Source organism: Ixodes scapularis, unplaced genomic scaffold (genome assembly GCF_016920785.2).
Source record: "Ixodes scapularis isolate PalLabHiFi unplaced genomic scaffold, ASM1692078v2 PGA_scaffold5__190_contigs__length_132052651, whole genome shotgun sequence".
Lineage (NCBI taxonomy): Eukaryota > Metazoa > Arthropoda > Arachnida > Ixodida > Ixodidae > Ixodes > Ixodes scapularis.
The window spans coordinates 58,876,937-58,900,295 of record NW_024609880.1 but is presented as its reverse complement, the minus strand read 5'-3'; the positions used below and the strand labels follow the sequence as shown (position 1 = coordinate 58,900,295).

Here is a 23,359-nt window from a genome sequence, read left to right as displayed (position 1 = left end):
CTCAAAAGTTGATATTTATTTACAGGGAAACTGAATCGGTGTTGTATTTAAAGACACACTCTTAAATGGCAACTCCGGCCAAAAGTCAAAAGGAAACAAATTACTGGCATTACTTTAGTGACACAAAATACGACCCTAGCCAAAATATTACGTCAAGGGGACGCCGCATTCTCAACTAATGGCGATAATAAGAATGCGACCCTCTGCGAGCAGCCGCTCCTTAGCGGGCCGCCAACGGGTCACCGATCGCTAAAGCAACCTTGCACCGTAATGTCACGATCGTTCTCTTTTTTTTTACCGGTCCGGACGGGCTTGTCCGTTGCTCGGTCGAGCGGCCTAAAGTGCGCTTCTTTGAGACGCTACCGCCGCTACTTCGGCTGGTGCTTGGCGTGTTTAGCCATTGCTTTTATCTGTAGCCCGTGTAGTTTCGGTATGGCCTTTTCTTTATTTTCTTGTGGGGACTCCAAGGCTCAATGAGGAAGAAGCACTCTTCCGTGAGCACGTGGCAGTGGGTCATGTAAATATGGGTTAAGGCCCCAGCTATTGTCGTTTTTGATGTCTTCACTAAATGACGTGTCTGCCGAAGAAAAAAAAAAAAAAGAAGCCCGCTCACTTTGGAAGTTGGCACACGACCTTGATGCGGGATTCAATATCAAATGCTCACAAATTAGATCCACCACCTAGACCAACTTATGTAGTAAATTACAGTGTCGTAACTTAAAAACTCGCTTTTTACGCGCCTGAGGAAAAAAAAGTGAAAGCTGCTTACAACTCCCTGTAACGCCGAATTAGAGCGCAGCTGTTGAGAAGGAGGAGGGAAGGGCACTGGGAGGGGGGGGGGTTAAACTAACCAGGGGGGGGGGTCACGTGACCTTGGGGGTCACGTGACCCCCAATGCCGATGATGTCATCACTGACGTCACTGATGACGTCATCAGTGACGATGACGATGCGGGTACCAATGACTTCATTAGTGACGTCACTGATGACTTCACCAGTGATGATGACGATGACGATGCGAATGTCGTTACGTCATCAGTGACGTCGCTGATGACGTCATCAGTGATGATTACGATGACGATGCGGATGTCGGTAGCGTCATCAGTGATGATGACGATGACGATGCGGATGCCGGTGACGTCATCAGTGATGATGACGATGACGATGCGGATGCCGGTGACATCATCAGTGATGATGACGATGACGATGTGGATGCCGGTGACGTCATCAGTGATGATGACGATGACGATGTGGATGCCGGTGACGTCATCAGTGATGATGACGTCATCAGTGATGATGACGATGACGATGTGAATGCCGGTGACGTCATCAGTGACGATGACGTCATTGGGGGGTCACGCGACATCGGCGGGGGTCACGTGACCTCAGGGGAGTCACGTGACTTCGGGGGGTCACGTGACCTCGGGGGGGGGGGGGGGTCACGTGACCCCGGTGGGGTGCTCGCGCGGTGCATTATGGGACATTTCCCATGATGCACCGGGGTCACGTGACCTCGGGGGGGTCACGTGCCCCCCCACGAGGTCACGTGACCCCGGTGGGGGGCTCGCGCGGTGCATTATGGGACATTTCCCATGATGCACCGGGGTCACGTGACCTCGGGGGGGTCACGTGCCCCCCACGAGGTCACGTGACCCCGGTGGGGGGCTCGCGCGGTGCATTATGGGACATTTCCCATGATGCACCGCGCGGTTACGCCGACGCCCTCAAGCCGGAAACGGGCCCCTAAGAGCTGCGCTCTAAAAAACAAACGAATAAACAAACGTATACAGCCCAGCACACGCGTGTTCGGACGCCGCGGCCCTCGCCGGTGGGCCCCAAAGCTTCGTGTGTGGCACTGACTCCTAGTTTGGAAGCGCGATGGCTAAGTACAAGTACGGACAAGCGCACGCACGGAAAGGGTTCCCCGAGTACTGTACGTCACTAGCAGCGCGGCGTATAGAGCAATGCCGCTCTATCCACGGAACCCCGATGACAATGCAGGCCTAGAGACGAGTACGGACAAGCGCACGCAGGGTGACGGCCGTCGGGTACAAAAGTCAATCAACGCCTGTCGCGCGCGCGTTCCACCGCTCATACAAACAGCAACAAACAATCAGGGTATTTTGCCGCAGAAAGTTACTTCCGCCGTTTCAACGAAATAAACGACTACGGTATTGATTCTGGCGTACGCCACAACCACTACCGTCGAAGCTGAGGAGTAGTGAGATCGGCGTCCTACACCGGCACCGAACGAGTTCACTCGCCTGCCAGTCACTCGCTTTTGGGTATACGCACTAACTATTGCTAAAATTCTGGATGTCTACTACGTATACAGAATTAAAACGAAAGTAGCTTACATTTTATCTTTAAACGACTATAGCGCCACAGAGGCAGGTGCCGCTTGGACCGCGTACTCATTGAACGAGAACGACTCAGTGTTTTAGACGACAGTGACGTCAAGTCCTCCTAGCGGCTGATTTCTACTGTTGCCGGGGTCTCGAACGGCTAGTTTCGGTTTTGTCAACCACGCCCCAAACAAAACTTTGAGGCCGTCGATATCTTTAAAACTACGCACAATACCGAGGAAAAAAAAGATTACACCTTGTAATTCAGGGACACTGACTGCGCTAAAAACAGTCATAATCCTAAAATCGAAACTATGGACCAGAGTTGCCCTCTATATTATCTTATTTGCCCTCCAGGATCATGAATATCGTCATTATATTTCAGTTTGGTGCACGGAAGCTGTAGAAAACAATTTTCAAAGTACCGCTGCGGCCCATCCTTCCCGAAGCGTCACGTTTTATCAGGAAATTACGTAATTTCCGCTCTCGCTCATCCTCAGCGCATTTCAAAGATATGCACGCGCACTCCTGCCATTATAAAAAAGGGCGGCAAAACACGTCACGACCGGTGCCAGTGCATGGGAATATACCTGGCAAGTTGGCAATCGCACGCGCTGCCGACACGAGCGATACACCCTTGGAGGCCGAATGATCCTAGTATGACGTGAGGACTGGTCGGAGGTTTTTCTTGTTTTCGCGAATTTAGTTACATCTTCGAAGAAGGCGAAGGTGATATTCAAATGCATGGGATAAAACTACGCTAGAATCAAGCCCTATCTAATTCCTTGAAAGTAGTGCCTACGTTTCCCTTTAAGAAAGTTTCAAATGCAGCGCTGATGCTATATGACCCTTAAGTAGTCTCAATGTTATCAGGCGGGAAATTCTCTCTCTAAATGGTTAATGGATGAAGTGAGAACTGAAAATATAAGATAAATGTTCAAAATGTGAAAATGAACAGTTGCTTCGACCAAAAAAAATATATTGAGAATTGTCAGTTGTTTGAGATATATGAAATGCAGCCAGAAAATACATATTTCTCTTTGATGGGGAATGGTAATACAATGTGTGTAGTGAGCAAAGCCTGGATAGTCGTCTTCTCTCATTGAGGAGAGCAACACCAAGTTTCTTCCGGTTTGTTTACTCGACATAAAATAAACAGCAAACATGCCCACTTAGAGGATTTATCCTTCGCATTTTTTTTCATACAAAAAATTGAATTCTTACAGCAATACGTGTATTATGATGGAGCCATATTTGTGAGTTAACCAATAGCCAATAGAAGCGAACAATGATGCTTCAGGAACGTTTCGAATCGGCTGTCAAGTATTTCTGTTAGTGGTGCAATCGCTGTCAGCCTTCATACCTCGTACCCCTCAACGAGTTGCTTCTCGTTAGTGATGACACAAGAAAGCTTCGAGTGGCGGGAACCCACGCGCAAAGGAAGACGCCAGACATGATAAAAGTCAGCGAGTGCCTGCTGTCTATATACGCTCAAGCGAATCTTCCAGACGGTCGTTTTGAGTTGTTCTGTCGCGATGTGGCGATCGATGACGACTGTGACTTTAACAATACACACGCCTGACAGGTTGCTAAAAGGCAGTCCTTTAGCTTAGTGTCTGCTCGAGAGAGCGTCTGCTTACATGGCGCCGAGTCTTTCGGTGTCATTAGCTCAGTGTACAAAAGAGAGATTCTACTTCGCGTCGCTACACCTGCTTTTTTTTTTTTTTTTTTTTTGGCACCATTAACGATTTTGAGACTACTGACGTCTTTGACGGTTGAAGGTGTTTACAGATATTTAGCTTTTTTGCGAAGTTATGCTTTTCCCTGCTGTGGGGTGAAAAAATTGTACTTATTGAAAAAAAAAAAAAAGATGGACACCAGGGAGAGATGCTACGTTTTCTACTGATGTGTCTTTTTGGGTTGAAAAGGACCGTTTGCTTTAGTTAGAAGTGTCTGTAACAATGATAACCAATCGGCATAAGCTTGCGTTAAACCTATGTTCTTATTAAGGCGAAAATCTTATATGTCTCATCGTTCAGTCGACCTTCAGTCGTTCAGCGAAAACACGTCGGCGACACTGAAGGTACCAAAACGTTTACGTGAACACTCAGGCGAACTGGAGGCAATGCAATTAAGAAGGATGACAAAGCGAATGAAGAGGAATCAAAGTGAATTAAAGTGAATTCAAGTGAATCAAGAGGAATGAAAGAGGAGAGTAATCAACGGGAATTGAGGCCCGTAAAGCGAATTAAGAGGAATTACCGCCGAATTCAGAAACTTCACTCGAACTACACTCAAACTGAAGGGCCCCTCCACTTCCTCGAGGAAGGCGCGAGGGCCGGCGCTATCCAATCGCGACGGCGAATCCGTCCTCCCGATTGGCCAGCGCCGGCCCTCGCGCCTTCTTCGAGGAAGTGGAGGGGCCCTTCAGTTTGAGTGTAGTTTGAGTGAGATTTCTGAATTCGGCGGTCAGAGTGAATTAAGAGGAATTAAAGTGAATTACAGGAATTGCGGAAAGTAAGACTCATCAAAGCGCATTAAGAAGGTTGACAAAGCTAATTAAGAGGAATTGAAGTGAATTAAGATGAATTGAAGTGAATTAAGATGAATTAAACCAAACTAAGTGGGTGCCTAAGCGAATTAAGTGGATGGCTAAGCGAATTAAGATGATGTCTCAGCGCACTGAGAAGGATGACTCAGCACATTGAGAAGAATGACTCAGCACATTAAGAAGGATTACTCAGCATATGACTCAGCGAAATAATCTGACTAATTAAAGCGGCTAATTAGTGTGGCTAATTAGTATGGATGACACAGCGATTTAAGAAGGTCGACCACATTACTCAGCGAAATAATCTGACATAAGAGTGGACCTCTAAGTAGTGTTGGGCGGTAAAATATTCACGACGAAAAAGGAACGTCGACGTCAGAAGATATGTCGACGGTGGACGTGTAGATAGCGACGCTAGGGGTGGATGGTGGATGTGTAGATAGCGACACGTACACAAAGGCGCCGGCGCATCCTCCGAACGTGTCTAAACAGGTGCGCGCCTCGTCGGGAGTCATCGCAGATGGCGCCAGCTGTTAGCGTAACGGGCTTGGTCTTTGGCCTTCAAGTCGTCTTAGGGATGATATGACAAACCCTGTGTTTTTATTTTTATTTTTTTTATCGCGGAGAGAAGTATTTACTAGGTATACTTTTCCATAGCAAAATTGGCTCCAGTATAGATATAAACATATTATTGCTACATACGACTTTATTTCCCTTGGTGTAAGTAAACACTATCGAAGGTAATGTAAACTTAACTAACTTCTAATATGTAGTATATACGAATTACATTCAAAATAGGGTAAGAAAAATAAGTTAGAAATAACATAGGTGTACCCCTCCAGTAATGTCGTAACTACGAAAGGTTTGTTAGATACCTAATTAGTTCATAATATACACTCGTTAACATAGTACACTATTTTAAATCGAAGAAAATAGTGCGCCTGTATCGACGTTTAGTCAGAGCGTCGTGCAGTAATGTAGATAAACATCCAAACTACAGGTACCTCGCCTTTTCGGTTACTTCTAGCGCAGCACGAGCAAAACACTCTCATTGTTGCTTCGCGCCTTCGATTCTTTTAAATCGGTGTGATGTGCTCATTTGATTGATATATCTCTAATTTTATAGTTGAACACATAATCACAAATAATCTCGTTTTGCATGTGTATCTTTCAACAAAGACGTGTCGATGTTGTGGAAAAACAAAGATAAAAGTGGTTATAGATTTTATCTTATGAGTATTCATATTTAATCCAGATGCATATATCCAGCGACCAATGTCCTGGCAAAATCATTTGGACCCCCGATTATTTCACCAAACGAAAAGACTTCGGCTTGATTATAAAAGCAAGCCAAAGTGTTTAGCTTTAACGTCTTTGGAGCGAACCATTATATCACAGCCGTTACCTCATTTTCACTGTGTCGCAGACACCGCTGCAATCTTGAACTACATTCACCATGCCGATTGCTTCATCAAACCAAAATTGAGAAATCAATTGACGTCGTGTGATCTTAACAAAAGATTTGAATCATTCAGCGGTTATTTTGTACGCTGTCCTATGTAATGTCCATCGAAACCACACGTGAAAAGACTTCCCGTCAATGTCTTTGTCTTCCTTTGCTTGTGGCTACGACTTTTAAAGCTAAAACGCCGTATTCGTGTAGTTATTGTATGCATATTGTGGACAGAATATATGGTCGGCATCTTGTTTTGTGGATGTCTAGTAGTTTTGCAGCTTCGTATACGTCTATACTATGATTTAGTTAGCTCTGTATGCCCTTGAAGTCTTGCTGCCGAAATTGCGAGCGTCTTTACAGGCAGCACTTGGGTGTAGTTCTTACCCAAAACACGGTTAATAACATCTTGCGCGCTCGCAGAAGTCCGTCTGTATGCAATTTATAAGATATTTAAGAATGCTAGAGCTCTCCTCTCCCCCTCTTACAACGTTTGTCAGAATCCGGTCTTAAAGTACGAACTCATTAAAAGCTCAGCTAAATATGAGCTTCACCTCTCACCGAAAGAAACTCCCCCCCTCCCCTAAAAAAAAAAAATAGTGAAATGACCGCGTGTGTCTTGTTCCGTGTAGCTGGTATTCGGCTCAACATAAAAGCCGAATAAAAAGCGCACGCGCTTTTACTAATACATGAACGCATATTTCGCCCAAGGCGGACACAAGAGGGAACTCTTCTTCGTTGCCAGGAATCATAGTGGCCCTTTTTTAAGCACCAATGGTACAAACGTCGTTGTGTGCCGAGAAAATCTAATTTATTTCGCTCATTCGCGCGCCGTTAGTTGGAGAATCCAGGCCTCCCCAGCCTGAGGCCAATTTGTGCTAAGTAGAATGTCTTATGTATTTTCTTTTCGCGTCAAATGATCAATATAAAAAAAGACCAAGAAGGAACGTTAAAGCGAATAAAGCAATTTCAGTAGTTTTTTTTCTTCAGTTTTTGATGCTTTTTTATTTGGCCTTTAACATAGTCCAACACAAAGAGGGCAATATCTTTACTTCTTTGCGCTCCAATTTTTTGTCTCTAGAGAAACTTCAGGCAGCGAAGCCTTAGCAAAAGGGGTCGTTAACACTATTCCCTTTTTTTTATAATTGAGAAACTTTCGAGGCGCGTTCGTTCAATGTTTAAGAAGCCGAGCTCGATGACTGAAAATAGAAGGGTGATTGATTCTTAAATGAGGCGTTTAAACTTTAGAGTTTTTTTTTTTTTTCGAACATCTTTTTGCAAAGTGATGTTTCAGAATTTCGCGGTACCGCTACTTGTCTGCTGCAACGGTCTTATATTTTCTTTAAATCGGAATTTGTATATATTATTCGTTCCTTCTAATCACGACATCAGAATATGCTAAGTTCTTCTGCTTCTTCTTACAGCCTTTTCTACTAGGCTTCTAGGACAAATTCTAGGGGACTAATTTGACATTTTTCTATTACTTTTCAAGCAACATCGAAGCAACAAAAAACCTGCGTCGTAGGTAATTCTGGTAGTATGCTGATTACATTGTGTATGGTCCAGTCCCAAATCGGGTTACCACCGCAGAAATAGAGATGATAATTGCGACGCTTTCAAATTGGAGGGCTGATTTCATACAGTTTGCTCTTTTCGCGTGTGCTCTTGTCGAATGACGAGGCTTAAAAAATCTGATGTTCAATTCACCGCGAAATCTGTTTCCTTAGATCTAAATATATTTCAAGCCACGCCATTCGCCGAGGTCCCTCCGGAGATTGCAGTTAGTTACTTCCTGAGGTGTTTTGGGGGAACACTCCTGATTTTACAGACATTTAGGAACATTCTATGAACATTATTGTCGTACTAAAAAAAACTGTCTGATTTAGTTCTTCTCCAAACACAACACAACAATTCAATGCGAACAATAGAAAGATTCCAGTGAATGACGACGCTCAGAGTTCGATTAAATCACAATTTGAGGTGCGGTTGGGGCAGTGCTGGTGATTACACGTTACGTTAAATGCGTTACCGGTAACGCGTTACGTTTTCGGTAACGTAGTCCAACAAAAGAGGGCAAAATCTTAGTTTCCAGAGCAGTAACGATTAACGTACCGAAGTTGCCTATTTTGGGTAAAGGGCAACATAGTTACGTTGGAAAATAAAAACAGCGCAAAAATGAACATCAGTACAAGTAGGAGACGGACAAACACAGCTCTGACTAACAGTGAATTATCTCATTATTTCGTGGTGAATTCTCTTTCATTACCCAGACTAACACATATGTGTGATTGTGACTAACTCTGACTGTGACTATGACTTCGACTGTGGAGAAAAAAAATGCCCTGTATAGCTTTTCTCTTCTGACCATGACTGGCTGCGACTGTGATGAAAAATGCCCTATATAGTATTTTTTTCTATTTATTATTTTTTAGTGTCAATCTAGTCTATTCTGAAGGAACGAGATAGCCGTTATTCAGCACCGTTTTTGTGTGTGTCTTCTGCTTTTCCTTGTGTTCATTTTTGAGCTGCTTCTATTTTTATGATCATGCCCCGACTCGCCCATCTTCACATCTTACTGTAGTTAACGTTACTCGTTCACATAATGTTCCCCCCCCCCCCCAAAAAAAAAAAAAAAAACCTATGCTTAAATTTTTGTGTGTTTTTAGGCTTCAAGTAACATACATTCTTTCAGCTATCCCACATTAACAAAGTCGATTTTTTTTTTACATCATGAGCTTGGTCATTTACTGGTATCCTCCTATTCGTTGTTTCGTTTTCTGAAAGAAGGCGAGCTCAGATATCTTTTTAGAACGCATTTTGTCCCTGCACATAGGATACAATTCTGTAAAAGGTTTTGTTTTATAAACGGTAGAAAACAATTAGGTGCGCAGATGTACCACTGTATGGTGTCACGTAGTTCTGTAGAAGCTCGAAAGCAAACCGCCAAATTATTTGTTTTACTAGAGCTGTGTGCAAGTCACTACCGTTGGCCAAGAAGGCGCATACCTTTCCTAAAGGTCAGTGATTAAGAACACCTTCCTCACTTCCTCGCTACTATTAAGGATGTGTCAAATGAGGACGTGCTCCGTTCGCCGTCACATCAACTGTCCGGATGGCCTCAGGGAAATTCACAATCCTAGTTAGAAAAGTTTTTCGCTCAGTTCCCCCGGGGACTTAAGTGCATCCACGCAGCCACTTGAAGATTTCATTAATCATTATACCCCCTGTGTTGAGATGAATAGAGTTCGGCGTTTCCGGCCTCATTTAAACATAGGCGGGTGTAGGTTTTCTTCGCCTGAAAGAAGTTCTTAATTGGAAGCACTCAACTCCGGCAGGATTGGAGAGCCGCTGTATAACTTGTTAGCGACAGGAACCCTTTCGAAGAAGAAGAATCATCGAGAAGTCTGATGGGAGTCCTTCAGACTGTGAGTAATGCGTGAATGATAATCCGTGGCGTTTTAAGGCTATTCGTTTGCGGAAGGAAAAACAAGGTTGTAATCCAGCTCCTGGAAGGCTTCGATGAAACTAGTATCAATGGCGCCGCATCGGTATTATAAATCTCTGACACCAAGTCACTGTCTCCTCGTTCCAGTTACTGTTCCTTCGTTAATCAGCAAATCTGGGAATGGAGAATCGACCAATATGAGCCACTCCAGAAGTTTAGTGCTTATTATGAAATGTTCGAATAAGTCTTGACATAGCGCCCTGACGACAGTACTTGAAATAAAACGAACAAAAATGATGGCGCAGTAAATACAGCAGTCGGAGACGCGTTTGTGGCCGCAAATCGTTGGGTCACAAATTAGTTTTGCCATCTGGTGTTCAAGGGTCGAATGCAGCATTGTGAATTCCTCAGACCTAAAAATGCAGTACTTTTACCACTCCTGTTCACAATTTTCCAAATGGACTGAAACCACGCCTAGTGCAAGAACATTTGTAAATAAATGAGATCACCAAAAACCAGGAGGGGCGAAAACGATCATCATATCATTCTCTTCAGGTATCCGCCGTATTGGGCCGCCTGCTCGATCACTGCGGCATCCTAGTGTTCTCTAGCGTCCTGCAGTGCAACCGACAGGCGATTACTGAGATCCACCGCATACTTAGATATAGAACGTGCCGATTTTCCGCTGCATATTTGTAACCCGTACTCCAGTGGAGACGGTAGCTCTTTAACAAGGTTTAAAAAACTGGCGTAAATCTAGTAGATCTGTTCACGGTCGTACGAATGGCGAAAGCCATCTCGGAGATGTACCCATCCCAGACCCGGTGTTTCTCTGTTAGTGGAATCAACATGCTTTTCAGGTTATGATTCACAATTTCAGTGATATTGTACTGAGGATGATATGGTCCAGTCCTCTTGTGCCTTAAATTGAGCGCTGAACAGGAGACTACGAACACATCGCTAGTAAAGTAACTTGTATTATCACTAACGAGACACGTGAAAGTGTCGAAGCGCAGGAAAGTGTCTAAAAACTTCTACCGGACCAGCTTCGAAACCAGTTTCGTCAACGTGTACGGCTTCACCGGTTTTGAGAAAAAGATGATTGATTACTAACAGATACAGGATACCAAGGGAACTCCTTGGCAATGGGCCTACGTTGTCGCAGGAGTTTACCCACCACGGACTGACTGCATCAAGACCGGAGGCTTTTCAACTCTCGACTTCGCCTTCTGGCAGGCGGGGCAGCTACGTGCATACCAAAATACGTCCTGCCTCATCCCCGGCAAGGTCCCGAAGCGACATAAGTTTTGAAAAGTCTTGCTGCCACAACCGCTGCCATGAGCAGCTAAAGCCGAATCGTGGAAATACCCGAAAAACTTTGTACGTAGCTTCATAAGAATTACAGACCTGAAGGGAGCTTCATTCCCATCTTTTTCGTCGATCATTGACATGCAGCGGAGCAACAACCCGTTTTGGCCTAGCAGATATTAATCGAGCGACGAATCCATTCCTGCCCCAATGTTTGCGGTGCTAACTACAATTTCTGCAAGCTTCCCCTCACTCGCCGACAAAACTCAATCGTTAGACCTTCTATGACACCCGACTCTATCAAGCCATGCTGCAATCGTTCCCAATACAGCAAGTGCAATAAAACAGGTTACTTACTCAGATTCCGTCGCCCCAAGTCCCGTTCTTCTCCATGGGCGTATGCAGCTGAACAGTTCCCTTCATGAGGACTTCTATCAAGGCACTCTACTGAAGACTACCAATGAGTCGAGACTCTCTCAACTCAAGAGCTTTAAAAAAACATCCCGATAAGGATTCCATGGAGACTGTCGCTCAAAGACTCCACTGCTAAAAATGTGTTTTGGCAAGCGGGATGATTTTCTAGTGGTTCATAAAAAAGCGGAAGGAGAAAAAGCGCGTGCGTTCGCCTTGCATGTGTTTGACAGGGGGGGAGGGGCTTAGTTTTATATTCGAGGAAAGAAGGGGATCTGCAGTTTAGAGCACTGCACGGGCCGGAATTTTTAAGCCCGGCCCGGCACGGCCCAGTGATTCATTGCCCGGGCCTGGCCCGAGTTCGACTGAATATATAATTTCTAGGCCCGGCCTTATCCGGCCCGGTAAAGACACAGCCAAAACCCGGCCCGAGCCCGAATCTTTTTTTTTTTTTTAATATAAGCCTGAGACAGGCGCGAGCCCGACAGATTATAAACACCTGCCCAAAAAAGTTTGCAGGCGTTAACCTACAAACTGTCGAAGCATAAAAGGCGCACTCTGCCATTATGCTGGTAGAGTCTATCCGTTTTCGTTTACCCGCTTGAAGGCTTTCAAAATGCAAAACGCATTTCTTTTTGAACGGCGCTGTAGTGATTTTGCACAGAACTTGCTTGTTTTCATTGAACCTAAACGATCAAGGAGCACACTTTTTGTAAACAAATTCAAATTGTGGCACACGACCGCCCAGTCACAGGCCCAAAAAATGTTTTGTTCAAGCTCGAGCCCGGCTCGGGCTCTAAAAAATGCGTGCTACCAGGCCCGGGCCTGTGCAGTGCTCTACTGCAGTTCTTGGATCTGTCATTGTGCCAGGGGGATGAACACGTGTGTTTGCCTTTTAGAGCCCGGTCGAAGAAAGCAATCCTGGACCTTAGGTCAGCCCTTTCGAAAGTGGTAAAAAGGGGCATTGCGGTTTCATGGTCTTGGCCTTGAAGAATTCATGGCCACACATGATGAAGAGCAGTTTCTTGTCTCAGGTCAAGAGACTTAAGGAATCGGGGTTCCCGCAAACATTGTTGACGGAGGTGGCGACCTCTCTTCCCAAAAAGGCTAAGAGCATTGAAAGAAGGACTATTGATTTTAACAAAAAGCGAATGGTGGTGTTCCCGTACATTCATCTGTTTCCTTTAACCTCAAAATGTTGAAAATCAGTTTGGATTGCCGGTGGTTTTCTCAGCCCCTCAAAATACTAGTCAAATTGTGTTAGAGTCGGTGCAAGAGGTGAAAAACGTGCGAAGGTCAGACGTGCCAAGGAACACGCAAACCCATTTGTTTCGTGTGTTTCGTGTGTTATGTACCGAATTCTGATCTCTTGTGGAAAGTTCTATGTTGGGCAGACAGGGAGGTGTGTGTGAACGAGAGACTTCGAGAGAATGCGTATTCGGTCGAAGCAACGGTGGGTGAACTTCTCCTTTTTCACTGTAGTGACTGTTTGTGCCAGTCTGCCTTCACGGATATAAGGGCCTTGGGAGGGAAAAGGGAGGTCACGAGAGACATTATCAAGGTTTTTTTTTCACATTTCATGTTTGGGGACAAACGGTTGTCCTGTCACAAAAGGGCTGACGTTCCTGGCATCTTCAATGAAGTGTCCGCATAGTATTGACGTATCGTGAAGTCACGTTTTGCATGATAACGAGTAGCCGGGATGACGAGTGTGTATATGTGTATGGACACTACCTGGTGAAGATATTATTTCTGTATATATTTGTCTGCTTCATTCGTTTCAAGTAATACATTTAGTTTGGAGTTCAGCTCCATCATTTCGTGTTTGTTCTTTCCTTCGTCTCCGTTTTTGAAGCTGATTATCGTCAAGCAGGCATAATTATTTCTAACTGCCCAGTTTAGTTTCTTGTTTACTGCATAGAGATTCGCAAGGAGCGAAAGTATGCAGGCGACATAGTTAGGACACTTCATAATCTATCTTTTGTGCTCTCTACATAAAAAAGGACGGAAAAAGAGACGAAAGAACTGGATGTTCTGGAACTTCAAGCCAGAAATCTCCTGGTTGGCCTAGCCCATGCCGGTCACTCTTCCAACCATAAAGAAACCACCTAGGGCTTCGAAGAGAGGCTGGTCCACGCTCTTAAGGCCGTGGTCCCACGGCGGCAATCTTGAACCCGCCATTAGATTAACCGCTAGATGGGGACACCGCCTCCGGTGTGGCTGAAAACCTGCCTCGAGCAGGAATGTCGAGGTTCCTCCTCTGCTCTTGCGCAACCCCTCTCTTCTGCTCGCCCGGTCGCGCAACCACGTTCACCGCGTTCTCATGCCCGAATTGTGCGCATTGTTGAAAGCACGCGGTTTCCAGCTGGCCCAGACAGCTTATGTCTCTGAGGTGCCGAGCTGGGTGGGGTTGGATCTTTGATGTGGGTTTGCGCTGTGGAGCGATTTCCAGCAGGAGCAACGAGCACCCAGCGGGGAAAAAAGAACACTCGGAGGGGAAAGATCGTGTGATTAGACTTTGCCAATATTCTATGAGTGAAAAAGAAGTATGCACTAAATAAATCTTGAGCAGATGCTCCTTCTCAGAGCATCGGCTGGATAGAGAGTTCGCTACACACTTCTCTGGTGCTTATAATTTTGTCTAAAAATGCGAATAATAAATTAAGAGATTTAAGAAGGGTTACGAGATTCTAATAATTTTATGAAATGTTAAATGCAGCATGATTACCCCAATGTAGCGTACTTTAGCACAACCGTTCTAGGAATCGGAGGTGCGATATCAATCTTCGTAGCTGCGGGGGACCTCATGGACCTTGCAGGTTGGAGATCTTGTGCAAGGTCGCTGGGTCGTGGGGTCCTAATATCATCAGCTGTGTGACCGTTGCTTGAATATCTCGCTCAATAAAACAAGTCTTAAAATCTACGTTCACGAAGACGCTGTGAATTCCCCATCGGCGGCTGTCAAGGAAGTCACTGATATTTCCAATGTGTCTGCTGGGACGGAGGTCAAGAAGCATGAACGGGGAGGCCTGTCTTTCAAATCTCGCCTGGGGGAGGAGTCGCTTTTGTCTGTAACTGTCCCGAAAATGAGCGCCCTTGAATGAAATGTCTGTCAAACTGCGTTCCTCAAAACTTTTTTGTTCTGTTTTATTTTTTCTTGTTAATACCGTAAAGAATGTTGGGTGAATCCTTGATTTTCATATTTCGATCAAGACGAGAATCAACAAGCTTAGGAAGGATGCACTCGTTGTAAACCTTGTGAGAAGGAATTCCATTTCAGTTCGCCAAAAATCACTTTCCCTATGTATCCTTTGCATATGGATCTTTTGATTTGCGTAGAGTATAAATTCAAACAATTCTCGACCTGTGATCTGCAGCTGCCCCTGAATTCGATAGTATCTGTAGTGCCTTGAAGAAAGCTTTGGAGTTTCTCCCGTGTATTTCCGATCGTTGTAAAGTTACGCAGCTTTTGCTGGCTCCTCATTTTTTCGAGATTCCGGACACTTTACTTCTGATATCCCATCCGCTCTGATCAATCTATCGGGTGTTGCAGCCAGGAAACCATTGTCCAATTCTATGAAAATGCCACGCGGTTGCACTCTGACGTCTCTCGGGTTTTCGTAGACCCGGAGTGCTACATGCTCATTCAAAATACCGTACTGGGCCGCTGCGCTAGTGAAACTACTTTTTTTCAAGATCGCTCTCACATCTGCTGCGCGTGGTGTGGGGTTCAGGCGTCTGCAGATCTTTCCGATGTACGTCGCAGTCAGTCGCCTCCTCCGTTCAGCATACCACCTTTCGTTGTTGGGCTGTCCTCTTCTGACGATTTCAAGATTGTTGCGGTGAGCTTCAATCAGCTGCAATCAATTTAGCATAATTGTAGCTTTTTCTCTGAAGAGTTCGGGAGGCGTATCAGGCTTCTCGGAAGATGGACCATATAGTGGCGAGATGTTCCTTCGCTGGTAGGTTGCTTACATGGTGGTACCTGCTGAGAAAATGCTTCAGCAGTGCTCCTCTGTCAAGACATTCTGGAATGGCGTCGTTTGGATATTTGTGGGTGTATCATTTTAGTGTTGCAAGTGAATCCTTCGTTTTCACTGATTTCTGGGAAAACTAATGCCAGTTGGGACTTTTTTGAAAACTTAGCCCTGCTTCATGGCAACGATGTTGATAGGAGCCTTGTTGTCGCCTATTGGCTTGCTTTCCAACCGATATTTTGACAACAAGAGACATGACAGTCTCGGCGAGGTTGCTGGTATCATCAGTTACGAGGCGTGAAGATATGTCCGAAATTACATATCCCGCAGTGGGGATCTGTATCCATAGAACCTCGGGTATTTTATCAAAGATGTTTTCTCCATTGAATGCGTTGCAGAAATATTCCTTATATTTTTCGCGTGATCCAAGCACGCGCTTAGGTCCATTCACTAAATCTTCGGCAAGCTCCCGTGTGAGCCGCTTCTGTTCAAGCCTTTCTTCACTTTCATTTACAGGGTACTTCTGCAGTACCCTAGCACAGTGGGCTATCGCCTTTCGTGCTCCATTTTTTATACCTGTGATCCTTGGACCAATGAGGTATTGGCAATTCCATAGCCTTGTCAATAGCATACAAGCGATACGTGTAGCACTTTACCACAAGGTTGGCGAATTCTTGTTTTTTTATAAAAGTTCCGTAATCAACTCTAGACAAAACCTGCTGGTGAACTGAGGAGTCTCCGTCTCCAATAAAGATCCTCTACTGCACGCCATGCATTTTTTCACTTTGTCGGAATCCTTGTACAATTGTGGCTGATTCCATGGTTGCAGAGCTTTTATCCCAATTTTTATATCACTTATGTTTCTTTAAAGTAAGGTTATTATTTCTGTAAAAGTCGCAAGTAGAGCAAACTTCGTTCTTCCCGCCTAAATATAATAACTTTTTTTTTTGTTTTTGCACCAATAATGACTGCAAGGCAAGAATTTGCCGAAGATCGATGTCCATGACTCCGGTGTGGTTATGCCCCGTCAAAAACCACGGTAATGTAAGGTGTCCCATCTTCGCAGATATCGTCAGCTTCCACTGCAAGACGCTTCTCCACCTTTCCTGCCCGAACCATGCATCTCGTCATAGAGAAGTGCATCCCGTTCCTGCAGATGCAAGAAAACAAAAAGTTAACAAGTAAGTATATAGTCCTCGTGACCGAAATAATGTAAGTAATGTAGTAATATCTTTTTATACAATTGGTGCTCATTTTTACCCATATACGATTGCATTTATAATTTGGGTGATGGGTGTATGAATACTGCATAGAAATAATAAGTACGGTTTCCATCCCATCTGCCATCTAATAAAATAAACGAGGTGGGGCCAGATCACATTCTGAACAAATACATTATTAGAGAGTGTTAGCAAGCCCCGTTCTGAGAACCTCGAAAACAACACTGGATGCTGAGCTGTCGCCTTCGCGCACGCATCGTAGCATTTACTGGATGTCCTTATAGAAACGGGAACACGGTCTACTAAGGCTCGCATCTAGTAGTTGGTTACGTGCAAATTTGGCGAAAACGAAAATGGCTTGGTATCATTTATATACTTTGCCGTCCAGTTGCTGAATGATCGGTAACTGCTCCTGTGCTATTTTTTGTTTTGTGTTTTGTCAGTTTGTATGATGAAAATAATTCTAAAATGAACAATTATACATTTACCTGGCCGAGAGCCTCTTCGCGCCTCAGGAAGGCGCCCTTGCTCATAGTGGGTATCCCCAAGATTGACAATGTCTCGTCGAGGTTGGCATACCCTGATCTAAAACTTGTAAATCCCCGCACGGCGCAGTCATTTTCACCCAGTTTTGTCTCGTCCGCGAGTGGTGTAGGCTTTGTGAGGGGGTCTGTGGTGACAGTTCTAACTTGGTGGCATTTGTCACATAAGAATTTAAATTCTGACCAGAGCCCAACTCGTCTTTCTGACTTGTAGATAAATTTCCCTTCATTACAGGAGCACTTATGCCAGTCTGGATCACATACCGCGTTAATAAGGTGTGCTGGAGATACAATTCTCCTCCAAGATATTGAGTCCAAATCAGACACAGGTCCTCGCTCTGACGGTCCAACAATTATAATATCAGGGGGTTCTTCTTCATCTTCACCCTGTTCCCAATCAAAATAAAACAAATCTACTGCAGGCGGACCTCCATTGAAATCTGCCGGGGTGGCAGAGTTGTCCATTGGCGAGGGAGCAAAAGGGGTGGGTATGGCCGATGAAAACGCCACAGCAACATCTCAAGGCACAAGTTCAGTGCACTCCACCTCGTACGTCTTTATTGGGCTGCCAAATGTACCACTTTTGTTTCCTAGGTGGTAAAGAGGAGTGGGTGCGCAATAAAGAAGAGGCTTAATAATTTTGGGTAAACATATCTTCAGACGGCTCTTCTCTGTTGCCAACTTTGTCAGTTGAATTAGTTGTACACAAGGTGCATCCCTGGCCGACGGACCAGATGCAGGAGATTTTTCACCAGACTGGTCTTTGTTAGGCCTGATAGCGCTCCCGCATTTCTCACGTCTACTAGGTGGTCCTGAGGCAAAAGTGGAGGGCGTCATTGATGTACATAGGACATCCACTTTTATAGCAGGACAATCCTTGGTGGTAGCTGGCGTTGATTTGGCGTTCTAAAATTATTAGAGCATTAGGCGATTTGTCACAGCAAGGCACATATGCAAAAAAGTGAGCCAAGAAGTAATCATATTGTAGCGGTGCTGCTGAGGCGCGTGCCAGAAACCACCGAGGACAAAGACGATGCGCGTGCAGACGGTACGGGACTCGCTTCTAATCCGGCCTAATTTGGTTATGGACGTCCTTTTGTAAATCATTGTAGGCTCAGCTTGAGCCTACCAGAGCGCAAGGTTTAAATCGCGTGCGCGCGCGATAGGCGCGAGCTGGTGCGGGAAAGGTTTCTTGCAAAAGTTTCATGCAATAGCGGCCAGACTGGGTAGTTCTGGAGTTCATAGTTTGACAGCTTTTCACATGAGCCTCTCCTCGCGTTCAGGGTATTGCTTTATCATTTGGTGCCATGTATGTGTGTGATGATTCAGGACGTGACCCTATACGATGCGTTTGACCTCTCGTACCTGCCTGTCCTCGACTTTCCATGGTAACGAAAGACGTTTTTCATGCTGTGACGTCTTGTCTGCCACTGCTTGCCACCGCCGCCGGAAGCTGACGTGCTCTTCATGAGGTACTATGAAACCCGAAGGCAAACAGACCAATACCACTGTTCCAGTACCGCGGTACATAACACGGCGAATGGATGCCGCAGGATCTGCAGGTTGCTTGAACGATGCGAACACTTGGGTTATTGCGAGCATCCTGGTGACTTTTTTGAAGTAAGAATGAAAATATTGATGGTGTACGGAAACACACACACACACGCACACACACATACACAGAAACACACAAAAGTGAGATGCCGTGATTGTCCGAAAACCGGAAAATGTTGTGCCCACTGCCGGAACCAGGCGACTCAGGAGCTTACAGACGGTCTTGGGATAGGAGAGAGTGGGGTGCCTTCACGACAGAATCTTGTTGATATAATCACATTGCAGAGAGCAAGCCCGACTTACACAGCGACGCTTCCTTATGTTACGTTATGTTACGAACTCCAGTCACGCCAATATTCGTCATAGAGGCGCCGAGTGCCAAGCTACACCGTGAATTGGTCGCCGTACGGCAAATGGTGAATTTTTGCGGTGACTCGTGGTTGTATATTGAACTATGCTCACGCAACGTAACGCAACATAAGACAGGTTGCTGTATAAATCAGCTTTTACCCAGCGGTATTGCATTAGCTGAGCGGGAAAACCATCGCTTAGGCGATGAAATTATGAGCTCCGGGGACCGTGCACAACGGAAGAGGCGAGAAACAGCTTCAAAATCCAAGCTCTCGAAATTATAGAAGACACTTCGTCGTCATCTTGTATAATTTTAGACCCGGATATTTTAATGCTCTCGCTGTCCTGCCGTTGTTCAGCGTGTTCGAATATCAAGCAATGGCGCACGGAAATTTAAAGCTGGCACAGCGCTAACCCAGCGCTCAACCTACGCTGATTCGACTCTTAACTTTAGCTGATACTGTGCTGCGCTACATGTGGGAACCTCGAGGGTTTATGTTTCCAAGGGAACTGGACACTGTAGCAGTCGAAAGTCAACTGCACGAATGCCCGAGGCAGAACTTGCAAATAAAACGTGTCTCGCTCGCTGTTTTTTTCTTTTTGGCCGTTTTTAAGAACGCGGGACAAGCTCGAACAAAAATTTGAGGGACTAGAAGCGTTATGTCAGTCTATACGTCAGAAACACAATCAGCGCCGTCCTATAGGAATTTGCTTCAACACGTCGTTATATTTGAGCCAGAACTCAAAAGATGGCGCAAGCGACCATCAAGACATCTAAAAAACCGGCTATCATGTTTGTGTCCATTCTCAAACAAAAGTGATACAAGTCCATCCTCAAACAAATGTGATACATAAGATAAAAAGTGGTCAGATATTAACCCATCGTTATGACAACATGATTACCCATCGAATAGTATAAATATTGACAGATCTGATTTTTTGTGTCTAAGAAGAATGTAATATTGCCTGAAGTTCATGCAGTTTTTTAGAGAAACCAATTGCGAAAATGCGAAAACGCGCTTCGGTATGCAAAAGAGAACATACTTAATCGTCTCTGCGTAAGACGTTGATCAATTGTGTTGACAACCCATAGCGGTGGATTCGTATTACCAAACGATGTTCGTCTGATTTTGACATTTTTAATTGGTTTTACGTGAGTCTTACAGCAAAAGTTATACGTCAATCATAATTACACTTAGCACACATTTCTAAGTTGTATATATAAATAGCTATAAGAAGTTTCAGAAGCAAATATGCAAGAGGTTTACAGAAAATAGCTCGTGAATATGCTTCCGTGAAGCCAATTGTCCTAGAGGTAAACCTCCGAAAGTAAAAAGAAAATGATAAGAAAGGCCACGCTGTGGAAAGAAAACACTCTTTATCTTCAGACCATAAAATTTTGAAGCAAATTGCTCTAACGGAAACTCTCCCCATTGGTTCTACCAAACCACGTATGACCAAAAACACCAATATTCACAGATACTCATCGATCTCGCTTTTTGCTTCAGAAATATGTATCATACATCCAAATGAGGCCCATTGCCTATTCTATAAGGTAGCATAACTTAAATTTTTTAGTTAGTAACTAAGCGTCAAAACCACTCTTCAAATAAGGGCACATATTGTCATTTTTCATGGCCGCGGTGGGACTGCAGCTTTAAGTGTTGGACAAAGCATCTGGGAGGAAAAAGGTGGGCACTGAGTGACTGGCTGACATACGTCAATTTTGAGGAAACTGAACTATGAGTTCAAGCCGGAGGCGTCCGAACCTTACCCCGAGCTGCTTAAATATCTCGAAAGGTTTGAGAACGTACCCAACGTCAAGCAGTACTTTGCGTCGGACAAATACCACAAGTTGCATATGAAAATCCCAAGTGTCAGTGGGGCTATGAAAAATATTATAAATAGCCCAGGTTGGTAGACCTTTAATATTATCCTTTGCAGACATGTAAAATAAAATTGTAAAATAGCGCTTGTCCTTCGTGCTTATTCCCCTTTTTGACCCTCTTTTTAGCGCTATTTTTAATATGAATTTGAAGGCATGCATTGCAGATTATGCCCGCATGCTTCCGTTAAAGTGTTGTCTTAACCCATATTTCAACCTCGAATCGCCAATTGCGCGAGGCATGAAATAAAGAGTAAGCATGGCCTGCGCTTGGCTGGTTGAAAAAAAAAAAATGTTTTGAACGCAGGTTTTCATTCGTGTCACTCACGGGTCATTTTTTTTTTTTTTTTGTTCAAATTAGACGCCCCGAATATAAGAAATGTAGCCGTGACTTGCATTTTGATTCTAATCGCAATAGGCTTGTTTGGTACCTTTACTTTAGAAGAAAAAGAATGGCATTATGCAGTACACGAACTGCCTTTGTAGCTCCGGGGCGAAGTATTAATCTACGGATACAAAAACGGCAGGCTCAAATTCCGCTGAATGCGCCTGCAATCTGACGGAGACTTACTACAAACAATGCGACGTTCTTAATCAAGACTTCATTAGCACGACAAAACATTACCTGGTGGTCGAAAAAAGCACCAGTTCTCTGGTATGGTGTAGCATGTGCAGTCGGGGACGTTATGAAAAAGCCTTGGTCAGTACGTGGCTGCATAGACCTCCAGTGATATCTAACGGAAGAAAGTTGAGCTATCATCGATGCCATTCCGTGGACGAAGGGCATCTCGGTGGTTTGTTTTTGGTCCTTACTCCCCACTTGGTCGGCAGACGACTGCTGTGTCAACTCCTTTTGTTTTGCGCAGCTTTTGGATCAGATTGAATTGTGAAAAGCAATATTTTGAGGCTACGTCATCAATCGTGGGATAAAATCCGATAAGCGGTTTTTAGTTAATTTTATATAGCAATGCTTATATTCGTCTATGCCACGAATTCGTTATCAAACGCCCAAAGACCGACCATTTAACTTGCCGACTCGGTGTTTCAAGCAGTGCTAGATTTCGACTTTTGTCGCGGGTCGCCGCTACACTCGGCGCTCAAAATCAGCAACAAATAAGCAACAGCCAGTCAAGCGTGGAGGGACGACAAAAATTAAACAGCCGCTGAAGCCTCGATAAGCGTCGAGCGTTCTTCTGATAGATGGCGCTGCAGGCCTACTAAGCCACACCTCGCCCTGGACATTTTCATATTTTCCGCGGCTGTACCCTTCATGGGTTGAGTACTAAAATTTCGAAATTCGCGTTGTACACAATGCAACACGGTTAGAAAAACCCGACACCGGAAATTGTTTACTTCGGGATAATATTCCACAAATAAAATTTTGCCGCTTATATTTGTGCCACAAAATAAAATAAAAAATAAAATTTTTAAAATATATTAACAGTTGTAGCTGTTCCTTTCGACCTCTGGCAACAATTAAAAGTTATGTATCGGTTAATATAAAAATAAAACAAATTGTGTTTCTCAGCGCAAAAAGAAAATATTACTTTAACTTCACTTTAAACTGACTTCAATTGTTAATCTTCTACAAGTCACGAACTATCAATTAAGTAAGATGCGTCCCTGTCGCTATTTTCTTTGCGTATTTATCTAATGATTGCTTTCCTAATTTTTTTGTTTTAAGGAACACTATTTATAAGTGCTATTCTTACGCCCCAGTCGAACTGAACTGTAAATCTCCTTAGCAAATATTAACAATAAAAAAAGCACAAGCCCACAAATATGGTCAACTTTACGAAGGCATTAAGCAAAAGCTCTACGCATAAAATTGAGTTACTTGGCCCACCCTCTTTATTCGGCAACACGTGCTGTGCCCTTGCAAAACTGTCCATCTCTCGGATTTTTCTATTTCCATGGACGACGGTGAGAACTTACGTTCCTCCGAATCAACAAAGCCTCAACCAAAGCGTGAACCGAAGTTTTCCGAGAGCATTTGTGCTTATGCAACCACGAAATCATAGCGTGGGAGCGCCGCACTACGTTATATGCAGTGCTTCCTCTGACTCGTTCCGTGGCGAGTGCTGAGTTCGTAATCCCGCTGAGTCTCTTGCCACACGAGCGGTCTGTCCGACGGCGAACTCGCAAAGAGAATGAAAAGCAAACACATCTGTCGTGTCTGACTCGCACAAATATTGTCTTTTCCGTTCGGCACTCCCCTTCGATGCGGTAGATTCTTCCGCTGACTGCGGCCGGTCCGGTTATTTTCATACCGAGCCAAACTCAACAAGGAATCGCGCATCCCGCATGTGGCGGCTTAT

The 23,359-nt window shown here is 44.5% G+C and overlaps 1 pseudogene; it reads right to left on the bottom strand.

The window, feature by feature from the left end:
• Nucleotides 1-14,709: 14,709 nt before the first annotated feature.
• LOC120844717 lies at nucleotides 14,710-17,242 on the bottom strand (annotated as a pseudogene).
• Nucleotides 17,243-23,359: the final 6,117 nt, after the last annotated feature.